At 39.0% G+C, this 14,209-nt stretch overlaps 1 protein-coding gene across 1 annotated transcript in view; it reads right to left on the bottom strand.

Annotated features, from left to right (window-relative positions):
* PCDH15 (protocadherin related 15) overlaps positions 1-14,209 on the bottom strand; it is an 833,394-nt gene that overhangs the window by 736,938 nt on the left and 82,247 nt on the right.

Here is a 14,209-nt window from a genome sequence, read left to right as displayed (position 1 = left end):
TGTCTGTTTTTCTTTTTGTTCTGTTTCATGTTGTTTCTATATCTTGTCTCTGCTGTTTGCTTCTTTAAATGGCAACTCTGCTCCAGGACAGAACAATACAGGTGCATGACTTCTGGAAATCTTTGTAAACATAATTTTGTCAAAACATCCAAAGGGGATAAGTAATAACTGATATAGACATAGTGACCAATGTGAAGTACAGTGCACAAAAACCAAAAGGAAACAGAGTCACCTGGTTGCTCAGTTGGTTAAGCATCCGACTCTTAATCTTGGCTCAGGTCCTGATCTCACGGTTTGTGGGTTCACGCCCTGCACCAGGCTCTGTGCTGACAGTGTGGAACTTGCTTGGGATTCTCTCTCTCTACCCCTGCTCTGCCCACATGCACTCTTTCTCTCTCCCTCCAAATAAATAAACTTAAAAAAAAAGGAAACAGAGGCCCCTGGGTGGCTCAGTCGGTTAAGCGGCCGACTTCAGCTCAGGTCATGATCTCTCGGTCCGTGAGTTCGAGCCCCACGTTGGGCTCTGTGCTGACAGCTCAGAGCCTGGAGCCTGTTTCAGATTCTGTGTCTCCCTCTCTCTGACCCTCCCTGTTCATGCTCTGTCTCTCCCTCTCTCTCAAAAATAAATAAAAAACGTTTAAAAAAAAAAGGAAACAAACACAACGTCACATTGTTTCTCTCCGCTGAGGCTTTAAAGTTTTGATTTTGAGTATTTGCAATCCCCATTTTGAAAGCTGGTAATTCTCTGTACCATTTTCCGTGTGTTTAGGCACTGTGGGGACTCTTTGCAAACATCAGCAAAAACATGATGATATTCTAGATCAGGAATGTTGATGTTTTTATGCTTTTTTCTAACTTCGATACCTACAGTGGAGGAAATGAGGGTGAGGGCAAGAGTAACCAAGCACCTGTCCTCAGAAGCACCTTCTCTGATGCCTTTAGAGTCTGTTAGCATGTGCTTTTAAAGTCGTCTTTACAAGAAAAATTCCCATTAGATATTTAGGCTTATTCCTCCCTCGCGAGCATTGTTTTGCCTAAAGAGTGTAATCAGCAGCTGAGTCTGCAGGCTGGGATCACGGCTTCCAGGAAGGGCATGTCCAAGGGAGAGAGTTCAAGGGTCTATTTGCACAGTGACAGGACGCAGAAGGCAGCCAGACATCTGGGACACAAGGAGCAGTGTCAGGGGGCGACCAAATCAAGCTTTAGTGACTCTGCATGGTAGCAAGCACCTTGGGGGAGTCCCAACCACACCCAACCCAGATGGGCGAATAGCCTAGTAAATGGGCATCTGACCGACATTTCACATCTGACGTGTGACATCAGTCTTCCTAGTTTAGCCATATACCTACTCTTTTTGTACTTAGAACTCTCTCCAGTAAGAAGAAAAAAAATAAGAAGAAAGAGGACAAAAGAATAAATTATATGACCGATTGATACCCCCCTTTCTTAGTTATCCCTCTTGTATAGTATTCTACTCTTCAAAGCATTTAAACAACCACAGAAACAAACACAAAAACTAAATTCATGAAAATGGTTCCATCATCATTTATTAAATTTCTTTTCTTACGGTCTTAAGGTTTTTGTCTTCAAAAAAGTCTTAAAATGCTTTGGCTATTTCTATACAGTGGTTCTAGCGGGTTGGGAGAATAGGAAGAATTATATAATCTTCAAAATAGAAGAGGCAAAAAATGAAATAAAATGAACAACGTAATACAATTAGTTATCTTAGACTTAACAAAAAATGCCTATCTTGTGAAGGCCTTCTGTGTGTAATGAAATACGAGACATATTTCCAAAGCCTTATAAAACAGCTTGCTCTTGATGTCAGCTGGGGTCATGGTCTCCTGGTCTTGAGTTCAAGCCACAAATCAGGGTTTGCACTGAGTGTGGAGCTTGGGATTCTCTCTCTCTGCCCCTCCCCCACATGTATGTGGACTTTCTCTCTCTCTCTCTCTCTCTCTCTCTCTCTCTCTCTGTCTCTCTCAAAATAAACATATATGTATAATTTGGTACTACAGACAGTGGCATGAAAATGTACTTAAATTTAGCTATTCACTAGCACAAAACTATAACCAACAGAAGATCTACTTTTCTCTTTGCATTGTTAAACTTCTTTTTTTTTTTTATTTAAGAGAGAGTGAGAGAGAGTGTACATGCTGGGAAGAGGGGCAGAGGGAGAGAGAGAGAGACAATTTGTCTGACACAGGGCTTGATCCCTTGACCCTGGGATCATGATCTGAGTCAAAACCCAGAGTCGGATATTCAACTGACTCAGCCACCCAGGCGCCCCTGCATTTTTAAACTTCTAAGAATTGTTCTTCCATCAAGTAAATGACTAATTTTTATTTACTTAGAATAATTTTAGATCACGTTGGGTTGGGAGGACAAATGATACTCTCTTACAGATAGTAAAACTAGCAACCTTTAGAGAAAACCATAATTTTAAAATTTGGAAAACAAAAAGCAAACTCTAATTTATGGTTCTTTTTTTTTTTCCTAAAAGCTTTCCCTCTGACTTACTTGTATGAGGTAAACACAACTCACTTTGGAAAGACACTGTCTTGTGTGACCCAACAGTTGGGCAAAAGCTGTACTGATATGGGATATAAAGTATTAATTTATACAGCAGAAAAGCTAATTTGAATGCATTCGGTTGAGTTCCAAGCAAGTTTCTTATTACTATTAGTTTTACTTTGTAATGTCCATCTTAATATTTATGTTTTCAATACTTCTTTTTAACATTAATTTTCTGGCCCTCAGAGGCAAGGACATGAGTGGACAATCGTATTATACAATAATCAGTGAAACTCCAGCTCTTTGTACACCAGAAGGGGGTAGGAGATTTTGTGCGATTCACTGCCCTATCCCTAATACCTACAAGAATGCTGGCCATACAAATAAAATAAATAAGTCAGCAAGGAATATACAGCTATTGATTCTTTAACTAGAATACTTATTCTATGCAATATTACTAGATTTCTGTGTGAAGGATTTAGTTGCCCTTAGCCATTAAAAAAGTCAGCTGAATATTTATTTTCTTGTGCTTAATTGCTTCCTCTAGAACAGCAGCGGGTCCTTACACATCAAATGAATCTATTTACATCTTTTTTAGCTTCTCATAGGTTTCTCAGTTGCATGACAAATACTACCCTTTGAAAAAAAAAGAGTGTATGTTTGCATTTAATTACACTTTAACCATGTAAGAAGCACAGCATACTTTTACATTTTAATTTAACACAGTCACAATATGTGGGAAACTAAAGAAACAGAGATGATTAGATAAAATACTGATTTATGTCTAAACAAATGTTTATATTTTGTATTGCTTGTTTTAGGTGAACATGGCATTACTATGTACCTAAAGCACACTCAGTTCAAGGAAAAGAAATGTTACCACCTTGTAAAGGCAAAGTTTCAACTATGTGTGGAGTGTGAACAAGGCGAGAAAAAGGCCATTCATTGTTCTGGAGAGAGTCTGTATTTGTGGGATAATGATGAGGTCACTGCACATGTGATTCACTCTGTGGCATAAGTAACAGGGAAGCATGTGACATCACAATTTCAGGATTTCAGCCTCCTTCCCTCCCTCCCTTTCTCTGTCTCTGTCTCTACTTCTTTCTCTCTGTTACATACACACACACACACACACACACACACACACACACACACACACTCCACACACACAAGGTAACTGAGGCTGGGAGCAATGTGGAATACTTTTGCCAAGAGTCGGTGTGTATCATGGTTTCTGAAATAATCTGAGAAGACATCTAATTAAGCACATTTGTGATAATTTTAATATTTCAGCAGATTAATAGACTATATCTAGGATTAAAAAGAGGAGATCAGCAGGACTTTTACTCTAATCATGTACCCAAAAAGACAGAAGAGGAAATGTATTGACTAATTATTGGAAACTATCCTGCAAAAAAATAATAACCTAATGAGCAATCTAGATTTATTGGTGAGTTTAGGAGCTCCTCAGCCTTGGGTGAACTTCCATGACTGTTGCATAGATTAGCTCTACAATGGGGGAGGTTAAGGCGATCCAAGACCACATTCAACTTCAAAATTATTTCCCACCAACTTTTCACCAGAGTTATCAGCTTATTTACTTTTTTCTCAGTAAAGAGGACTGTTTCTTAATAAAGATAACTACTCTACTGACATATAAAGACAAAGGGGTAAAAGGCCATTATCAAGGGAATTAATAAGCAACACACACACACACACACACACACACACATATATTATGCTTGTGAGTATGTGATTATAATTAAATACCAGTGTAACAGGAAATGGTTCTTGAAATACCCCAAATGAGACCCTAAAAACACTGAGCCGTCACTAGCCTGGAGGGGCTGTGAGGTCAAAAGAGAGCCTGAGATTTACCATCTGTTGGATGATTCGAGTATTTCTCTGTTGTTACCAAATCTGTGCTATTTTTTTTTAATTTTTTCTTTTAATGTTTATTTTTGAAGGAGAGAGACACAGAGGGGCAGAGGGAGAGGGAGACACAAAATCCAAAGCAGGCTCCAAGCTCTGAGCTGTCAGTCCAGAGCCCAGGGCGGGCCTCAAACTCATGAACTGTGAGATCATGACCTGAGCTGAAGTCAGAGGCTTAACCAACTGAGCCACCCGAGCCCCTAAAGTTTACTTATTTTTGAGAGAGAGACAGTGTGAGCAGGGGAAGGGCAGAGAGAGAAAGGGAGACACAGAATCTGAAGACTCAGGCTCTAGGCTCTGAGCTGTCAGCGCAGAGCCCGATGTGGGGCTTGAACCCATGAACATTAGATTATGACCCAAACTGAAGTCAGATGCTCAACCGACTGAGCCACCCACACGCCCTACTCTTTGAAGGAATGTAAATGAAATCATAAGAGTTTCGAAAGTCAGAACTGTGTCTTTTTGGAAGTTTTAAACCATTTAGACTTTGACTAACTTTCATGATTAACATAATCACAAAATGAAGATTTTATATTACAATTTGGCTTGCCCTATTGGACCCAAATACTAAAGCTTTAAATAGAATAAACGCTGAGGAAGTGTTCTGGCAGTGAAATCAACATCCTGTCAGGGTGCCCTCCTCGTTCCTCAACTGCGCTCTCCGGACTGCCTGCACACCTGTCCACCAGGAGCCCAGGAGGCTCCACCGGGCGTCCAGGTCTCCCTGCACAGCATGGGGCAGGGCAAAGATTCGGGGTCAGAGTCTGCAGTTCTGTTCCGGGTGCTGCCCACTCCCACCCCATCCCGAACCCGTGTCCGCTCCTCAGTGAAGAAGCAATGATCACGGTGAAGAGCTGTAGGGAGGACCGAGGAGAAGTTGTGCAGAGACGTCTTGGTCTAGTGCCGAACGTATCATAGGTACTCAGCAAACAGTGACGGTTTCTGCTACTGCTCACTCGGGCTCAGATTTTAATTTGTGTGTTTGTGATTTTATGGGGTGCTCGGGTATGTATTTATGCTTTCCCACCATGTTTGCTAGGTATTCACCATGCCTCCTGAAGAGTCAGATAAAAGCACACAAGAAGGTGGATGTGACATAAACAGTAAGCACACATCAGGTGAGTGATTAGAGAATATGAGTCAGGTGAGAATAAACATGCACCAGGGAAGTGGTAAGGTGACATGAACTGAGTACACAAAGTAGAAAACGGGAGGTGGATGATTTTGGATGGCGGCCAAAAGATCATTCTTCTGTGCTTGATACATTGCCCCATGTGGAAGGATGCTCGACAGACTTTTTCATATGTGTTCCTTGAAGTAAAGACAAATTCATGCAGATTATGGGATGGGGCAAGAAGTAGGAGGAGTAAAACATTTAAAAGATAAGCCGACAGGTTGGGAAATAAGGCCACAAAAATTATAAAACAATTGGGCTTATACAATGTATAGTGTTAGTAGAAAGTTTAAGAAACAGTGGTATTGGGGCACCTGGGTGGCTCGGTTGAGCCACCAACTTTGGCTCAGGTCATGATCTCGCAGTTTGTGAGTTCAAGCCCTGCATTGGGCTCTGTGCCGGCAGCTCGGAGCCTGGAGCCTGCTTTGGGTTCTGTGTCTTCCTCTCTCTCTGCCTCTCCCCTGCTTGTTCTCTGTCTCTCTCTCTCTCTCTCAAAAATAAAAAAAATTAAAAATAATAAAAAAGAAACAGTGGTATTAATCCATGAAACACATATATGCATCTCTTGTAAGCCATATGCTAATGGTTAGCCTGGTGCTTGGTACACACAGGCGGGTAAGGCACGGTGTCCATCTGCACAAAAACCATCACAGACCAGCATGCGGGTGCAAGAGAAAATACAGAAACCAAAACTTGGAAACTCAGGGGCCAGCATGTAACAAGATGAGGGAAGCATTTCAGGTCTATAAAATAAACACATAAAATATTGTTACTTTCATAAAAAAAATGATCTCCCTCACATATCCTTGAAATATGCAGCCTTTTCTGTCCAATTTTATGGTCTATGATTTTTTATAGAAATGTGAATGCAGAAAGAAACTTCTCAAAAATAATAATAAAAAAAATATTTCCAGTGAGAAATGGCCACGGATATGTGGTCTGAGTGACAGGGAAATTACAAGGAGTAGCGACAGCAACACCGGTAAACCAGAGCTATCACACCGTGCTTAAAGCAGGTGGCTTCCACTCAGAAATTACTGCCATACAATCATGCAGGCTCAGCATTACCAAAGTATCTCAGAGTTTTAAAGAGAGGACATAAATCCAGAATCTGTGTATGTGTGTGAATGTGTACCTGTGTGCACACAGAGGCTTTAATGGTTGGTTCAATTTAAACACAAAACCTGAGTAGGCAAAAAATTTAAAAACATAAAAAAAAAATCCCAAAACTATGTCTGTGGGTGAAATCAACTTTCAGGCTTCCAGTACTTGACCCTGAATTAAAGAAATTATAGTACAAAAGACAATCACGAGGGGTGCCTGGCTGGCTCAGTGGGTGACGCCTTAAGCATCAACTTCGGCTCAGGTCATTATCTTGCGGTTCTTGGGTTCTAGCCCCACTTTGGGGTCTGTGCTGACAGCTCAGAGCCTGGAGCCTGCTTCGGATTCTGTGTCTCTCTCTCTTTCTGCCCCTCCCCTGCTAGCACTCTGTCTCTCTCTCTCAAAAATAAATAAACATAATTTTTTTTTTTAAAAAAGAGAGAGAGAATTATGAAAAAAATAAAAAGATCTCTGGAAACTGCAGAGAAAGCACAGAAAGCACAGAAAGAAAACAGGAAGAGCAACATTCGTTACATTTTCTCTGCAACCAGGTCAATAACAAAGAAAACATTGCTGAATAGATGACAGACCTTCAAAGGAGTGAAGTCACAGATGCTCCTTCTTGGGGAGGCTTTACAATTTAACATGTTTAATGTGTTTGGGATTGTTTGAATAAAGTTGGTCCAAGTGTGTCCTGATTTTGCCGAGTGGGTGTATGGATTTCTGGTATTGGGAGTCACCTGCATTTGTTAACATACATGTTCATCGATACCACTGCAGACTTATAAAACCGAATACTTTTGACCTGACACAGAAACCTGGAGTTTTAAATAGGTACCAAATAATTTTAAGAACAGTCACTGTTTGGAATTATACCACTCGATTCACAGCTTCTCAAACACTGACAGCTCAGAGCCTGGTGCCTGCTTCAGATTCTGTGTCTCCCTCTTTCTCTCTCTCTTTCTGCCCCTCCTCAGTTCACACTCTATCTCTCTGTCTCTCAAAAACAGAATGGCCACAGACCGGCCACCAAGGGCACTTGCTTAATTAGAGATTCTGAGCCCCATGCAGACTTACAAGAATCTACAGGAATGGGACCCAAGAGATCTGTATTTGTTTCAAGTTTAATTGCATGAGCTCAAGGTGTGTTCAGATTCACGAAGTCTACCTTCTATTGCATTACAGTCTTCAGGCTTACATCTAATGTCTATTGGATGTCTGTTTTTATTAATAAAATTGGTAATTTCAAACTATTTCATTTCTTTGTGAAATAGAATTTCTAGACCCGTAGTTAAAAACCAGCATAATGGGAAAGCCTAGTTGGTAATCATCATGCAAATTCAATTTCATTGCAACTTTTAAAACGTGGGCATTTGTTTAAATCCATTAATGGGCTGAGACTATTAAGATTATTTCTAGTGCTGTGATTGCCACTGAAAAACTCATGGATTAAATTTTAGATCCTCAAGATGACATATTTAGCAATTTCTTAATTATGTGGCCTGCCATTGAATAAGAGTAAATTTGTGTTTTAGAAATAATCTTACTTAGAAAGAAATTATATTAATATAAGATGAAGAGAATCTACACTTCATTATACATGTGGAAAATGAGGTCCATATACCTAAAAAACTTTGTGACATGGCACCTGGACTTAATCTAAGTGAGGAAATGAGAGATTATAAATCTATATCACTTATAAGCAATGAAGTATACAATGTAACTTGCCATTCCTATTCATAATGAAACAGAAATAATATAAAAAGAAAGCAGAGAGTAGAATAGCAGGGAAAATCATGGCATTTTCTTATAGAACTAGAACAAATAATCCTACAATTTGAATGGAACCACAAAATACCCCAAAGAACCAAAGCAATCTTGAGAAAGAAGAACAAAACTGGAGGTACCACAAACCCAGATTTCAAGATGTACTACAAAGTTGTAGTAATCAAAATGTGTGACTCTGGCACAAAAAAAAGACATAAAAATCAGTGGAACAGAACAGAGAGTCCAGAACTAAATCCTCACTTTTATGGTCAATTAATCTATGACAAAGGTGGTAAGAATATGCAATGGGAAATAGACTTACTGAATGGGAGAGGATATTTGCAAATGATATAACCAAGGGGGGTTAATACCCAAAATATATAAAGAACACAACTCAATATCAAAAATACAAATAATCTGATTAAAAATAGGCAGAAGGCATGAAAAGATATTTCTCCAAGGAAGATATCCAGATGACCAACAGACACGAAAAAATACTCAACATCACTCATTTTCACGGCAGTGCAAAGCAAAAGTATAATGAGATGCCACCTCACACCTATCAGAATGGCTAAATCAACAACACAAGAAACAAGTGTTGATGAGGATGTGGAGAAAAATGAAGCCCTGTGTACTGATGGTGGGAAAGCAAACTGATGCAGCCACTGTGGAAAACAGTATGGGGTTCCTCAAAAAAATTCAAAAATATAGTATAATCCCACTACTGGGTAGTTACCCAAAGAAAATGATAACACTAATTTAAAATACACATGTACCCCTATTTTATTGCAGTGTTATTTACAATAGTTAAAATATTGGAATTGTCCAAGTGTCCTTTGGTAGATTAATAGGTAAGAAGATATGGTACACATATATATGATGGAATATTACTAAGCCATAAAAAAGAATGAAATCTTGCCATTTGTGACAACATGGATGGATCTAGAGGCGATTTTGTTAAATCAAAGAAGTCATACAAAGAAGACATACAAGTATCATGTCTTCACATATATGTCTTCACAATGAAAACAAATGAACAAACAAAACAGAAACAGACTCATGAATACAGAGAACAAACTGGTGGTTGCTAAAGGCAAGTGGGTAGGGGTTGGGTGAAATAGGTGAAGGAGATTAAGTGGTAGAAGCTTCTAGTTATGAAGTAAATAAGACATGGGGATAAAAAGTACAGCATAGGGAATATAGTTAATAATATCGTAATGATGCTGTACGATGACAGAGGGTACCTACACTTGTCATGTTGTACACCTGAAACTAATAGAACATTGTACATCAGCTATACTTTAATAATAAAAACATAAATAAAAATAAGATAGAAATAAAGTAAAAATACAATTTAAAAAAATATCAAGAGAAAGAAGAGGATGAGGAGGAGCTAGAGGAAAGGCTAGAGGTCATCGCAATAAGCATCTAAAATGTGAGCTTCCAGCCCAAATCTCATTTTTAATTTTCAGGAGAGACTGAACAGTTAAGAAGTTCATCTACATTATGAGCAATTTCCCAGTAAAAATATGTTCTAAATCCCTATCATTGTAGCATGCTATGAAAAGAGGTAACATATATTTTGATATCTAGTTTTGCTATTGGCTAGTTATATGAACACAATACATGAGTATTTGAGGTTGACATGTATTTATCAATATAACAGCATGGGCCTCTGTCTGGGTCCATGAACATAAACATTCTTCCTAAAGTGATATCCAGGCTATAACAATATCTCCATTAAGTTCAGCATCTTCCTATGCTGAATGCGCAGTTCCGATGTTCCAATACGCATGGCCGGCCAGCCTGATGCTAGGACGTATATTGTGAGGGAGACACGGGGAAATATTTCAAATAAACTCATTCTAAATAACAATGAAGAATTAAGCAATGTTTATGAAGTCGTTTTTATCAACAAGATTGTTGGGAGCACCAAATAAGAAAATGCAAGTGGGGTGCTGCCATAATGTCTGGCAAACAGTAAGAACTCAACAAATGCAGCACTATGATTAGGATGATCACCGTTTAGTGGCATTTCATTGGCCACCCCTGTATGTGAGCACGTATGTATCCTAATAACAATACATGCCATCCACTTGCACATGTGTATGCATGCATTCAGATGTGGGCTGTGTGGAATCATGACTTGCTACATGGGACCGATTTCTACAGTTAAAATAAGTGTACGATGCTAAGCGAAGTCAGTCAGAGAAAGACAAATACCATATGTTTTCACTCATATGTGGAAGGTAGGAAACAAAACAGGTGAACATATGGGAAGGGGAAGAAAAAAGAAAGCAGGAAGCAATCCATAAGAGACTCTGAAAGATGGACAACCGAGGGTGATGGAGGGAGGTGGATGGGGAATAGGCTAGATGCGGGATGGGCATTAAGGAGGGCACTTGTTGGGATGAGCACTGGATGTTCCATGCAGGTGGTGAATCACTGAATTCTACTTCTGAAACAAATGTTACCGTATATGTTAACTAACTGGAATTTAAATTAAAAATTGGGGAAAAGGGGTTATGTGGAAATATTATAAAAGCATGTGTTTTATTTTTTACTTTTAAATTTTTTATTTTATTTATTATTGAGAGAGAGAAAGTAAGAGAGTGAGCAGGGGAAGGGCAGAGAGAGCGGACAGAGAGTCACAACCAGGCTCTATGCTGACAGCCGAGAGCCTGATGCAGGGTTTGAACCCATGAACCGTGAGATCATGACCTGAGCTGAAGTTGGGTGCTTAACTGACTGAGCCACCAGGTACCCCAAAAACATGTGTTTAAAAAAATTCAAAAGACCTAGATCTTTGATGTCAAGGTAACCTCACTATAAAGAATTGTACATGAAGATACACGGAGGTTGCTTTACATGGGGCTATCAATAATGTTATTCTATGTGAAAAAACAAACCATAACTGTAAATTAAAGGGTACTCCAGGAAGATACCAACGTTTCAGGTGGAAATGTTCCTTAAAAAGAAACATTTTTAAGGGCACCTAAGTGACTCAGTCAGTTAAGCACCCAACTTTGGCTCAGGTCATGATCTCATGGTTCATGGGTTTGAGCCCCTCATTGGGCTCTGTGCTGATAGCTGGGAGCCTGGAGTCTGCTTCAGATTCTGTGTCTCCTTCTCTCTCTGCCCCTCCCCCTCGCTCCCTCCTTCTCTCTCTCTTTCTCTTTCTCTCTCTCTCAAAAATAGAAACACTAAAAAATTTTCAAAAGAAACATTTCATGTGAAATTTTTAAGGAGAGACTTAAACATTTTTGGTTCAGGCTGTTAATTATTACTATTTTTAATGAAATGTTCCCTTTAAATGGAGAAAAGAAAGCTGAGCACAAATCTCCAATAATAGATAAGAGCCTGGATATTTTTCACGTTTCATTTTATAGTTTTAATTCAGTTATGAAAAAGAAAATGCTCCAGTGACAACAATTAAAAACAAAACCTTCTCCTGGAGAAACTAATGAGGATCCTAAGACAGGCCCTGCCTCCCCAGAATCTACAGATTTCAAAAGATATCTAATAAGAAGTCCTCAACTCTCTTGCAAAGCAGACTGTTAATTAACATCCATTAATAAGAAACAAAATCTCTTAAATAACTTAAGGAAAGGAAGGTTGATGATTCATTGATTGGGATCACAGAGGAAATGAGAGAGAAACCAATGGTTTCTCAGTGGCATTGAGATAAGTGTTGAAGGTTGAGGAATTTAACACAATTACTGCACATAGTAAAATTGCTAATTGCTGAGAAGCACACTTTCTGCCGTAGTTTGTGTGCATGAAAGTACACTATCGTGTGTACTCATGGCTCGCTCATGTTTAAGTAAGTGCTGGGAGTGGAGAACAGATCGCTGCAGGGGTGCTGGGCAGAGGTCCCACCAATGGGACCCTAAACAAACACAAGAGCTACGTACATTAGCATGCCTCCTTTGCAAAACTGACTTCAAAGCAAGTATCTAGCTTGTGCCATTACATCACAACCCCTTGTCAAGCAGATTACCACCTTTAATTTTCAAGACTGTCACAGTTACGCTCTCCTTCTTGGATCCCTTGCTGTGTGGACCAAGTTTATGATATTCCTCTGCTTCACACGTGTCCCCCTCTCCATTTCTAAATGTGTACCTTTCTAAAGCTGTGACCGGGCTTCTAGGAGCGAGGTTTGCTGATTGTGTGACTGAGGACACTGCAGACTACAGCCTCCTGGATGAATCCAGTCCATTCCCTGGTTTGTGCATGGACAATAAAATAAGAACAGTTTTTACATTTTTTTAAGTTGATGTATTTATTTTTGAGAGAGAGAGAGAACACACACATAGGGGAGGGGCAGAGAGGCAGAGAGAGAGAGAGAGAGAGAGAGAGAGAGAGAGAGAGAGAATCCCAAGCAGGCTCCATACTGTCAGTGCAGAGCCTGAAGTGGAGCTCCAACCCACAAACCATGAGATCATGACCTGAGCTGAAATCAAGAGTGGGATGCTTAACCCACTGAGCCACCCAGGCACCACCGTTTTTATATTTTTAAATCGCTGGGGAGAATATCAAAGGAAGCATCATATTTCTTGGCATGTGAAAATTACACAAAATTCTACTTTCGCTGTTCACAGCCTTGTCTATCCGTTTACATCTGTTGATAGTTTCCGGGCTACAAGTGCAGAGTGAAGAAACTTCAAGAAGGCCATCTGGCCCACAAAGCCTGAATTATTTACTCTCTGGTCTTTACAGACTCCTGCTCCAGGAAATCATTCTCCACATGCATAGATTTGGAAATAACTGTGGAGAGAATCATACTGCGAACCGATGATATAATTAGAGGGTATGGAAAGTTACCCTGAAAAAGTGTGATAAAAAAACCATCTGATTACTTCATAATCACATGTCATATGGGAAAGATCCAATACAATGAATTTATTCTAGTAGGCAGATATTAGATGATAAAATGATACTGTTATTTCTAGTCTGATAAATGAAACTGAGCCCAAATAAAGTTTCGGGGAAAATTGGCATGTAAAACAAATTATATAGGTGGCAGTGTAAAATTGATTCTTTTTATGCTTCTGTAAAGGTCAAGGATACTAACTATGCCAGATCACCGTCAGTAAAAAGTCTGTATCAGCACATGGAAATCTTTGAATGCCAGTATAGTCTGCTTTCTTGGGAAAGCTGAAAACCACATTTTACAATAAATGCCCATGAAAAATTGAGTCAGAAATTGTTCTTATTAGTATTTAACTACAACAGTCATAACAGAATAGCTTTTAAAATTGTAAAACTGTATTATCTGCATCTCTATATGTTTCCTACATACCTTGTAGGGTTGCTTATATTTTGAGTAGAATTGTTTCCAAAGGAAAAAGAGGCAGTCCATATTAATGCCATTGCCATACTGACAGAAATACTATCCATATGATGTTTCTATTATTTTCCTCTACTAAAAACCTGTTCATTAAACATTCCACCATGCTCTCCTTAAAAAAAATCTAGTATTAATTTTATTGTAAAAGAATAAAAATGTCTAATCTCTGAATATTCAAAAAAGAGAAAATTCACCCTTTCTTTGAAAAAAATCAAAATAGTAGATTTAAACATGTTCCCTAAGGTTTACTGTGAATGTAAAGAAAATTATTATTTATTTTAAATGATACAGTTGTACTTCACTTTATAAACTCTGTAAACACAAATCTGATTCACTCATAAAAGCTGATTGCAATTATTTATGTAACAAAA

The sequence above is a fragment of the Panthera tigris genome, chromosome D2 (assembly GCF_018350195.1).
Source record: "Panthera tigris isolate Pti1 chromosome D2, P.tigris_Pti1_mat1.1, whole genome shotgun sequence".
NCBI classification, from domain to species: Eukaryota; Metazoa; Chordata; class Mammalia; order Carnivora; family Felidae; genus Panthera; species Panthera tigris.
This window is presented reverse-complemented; position numbering and strand designations above follow the sequence as displayed.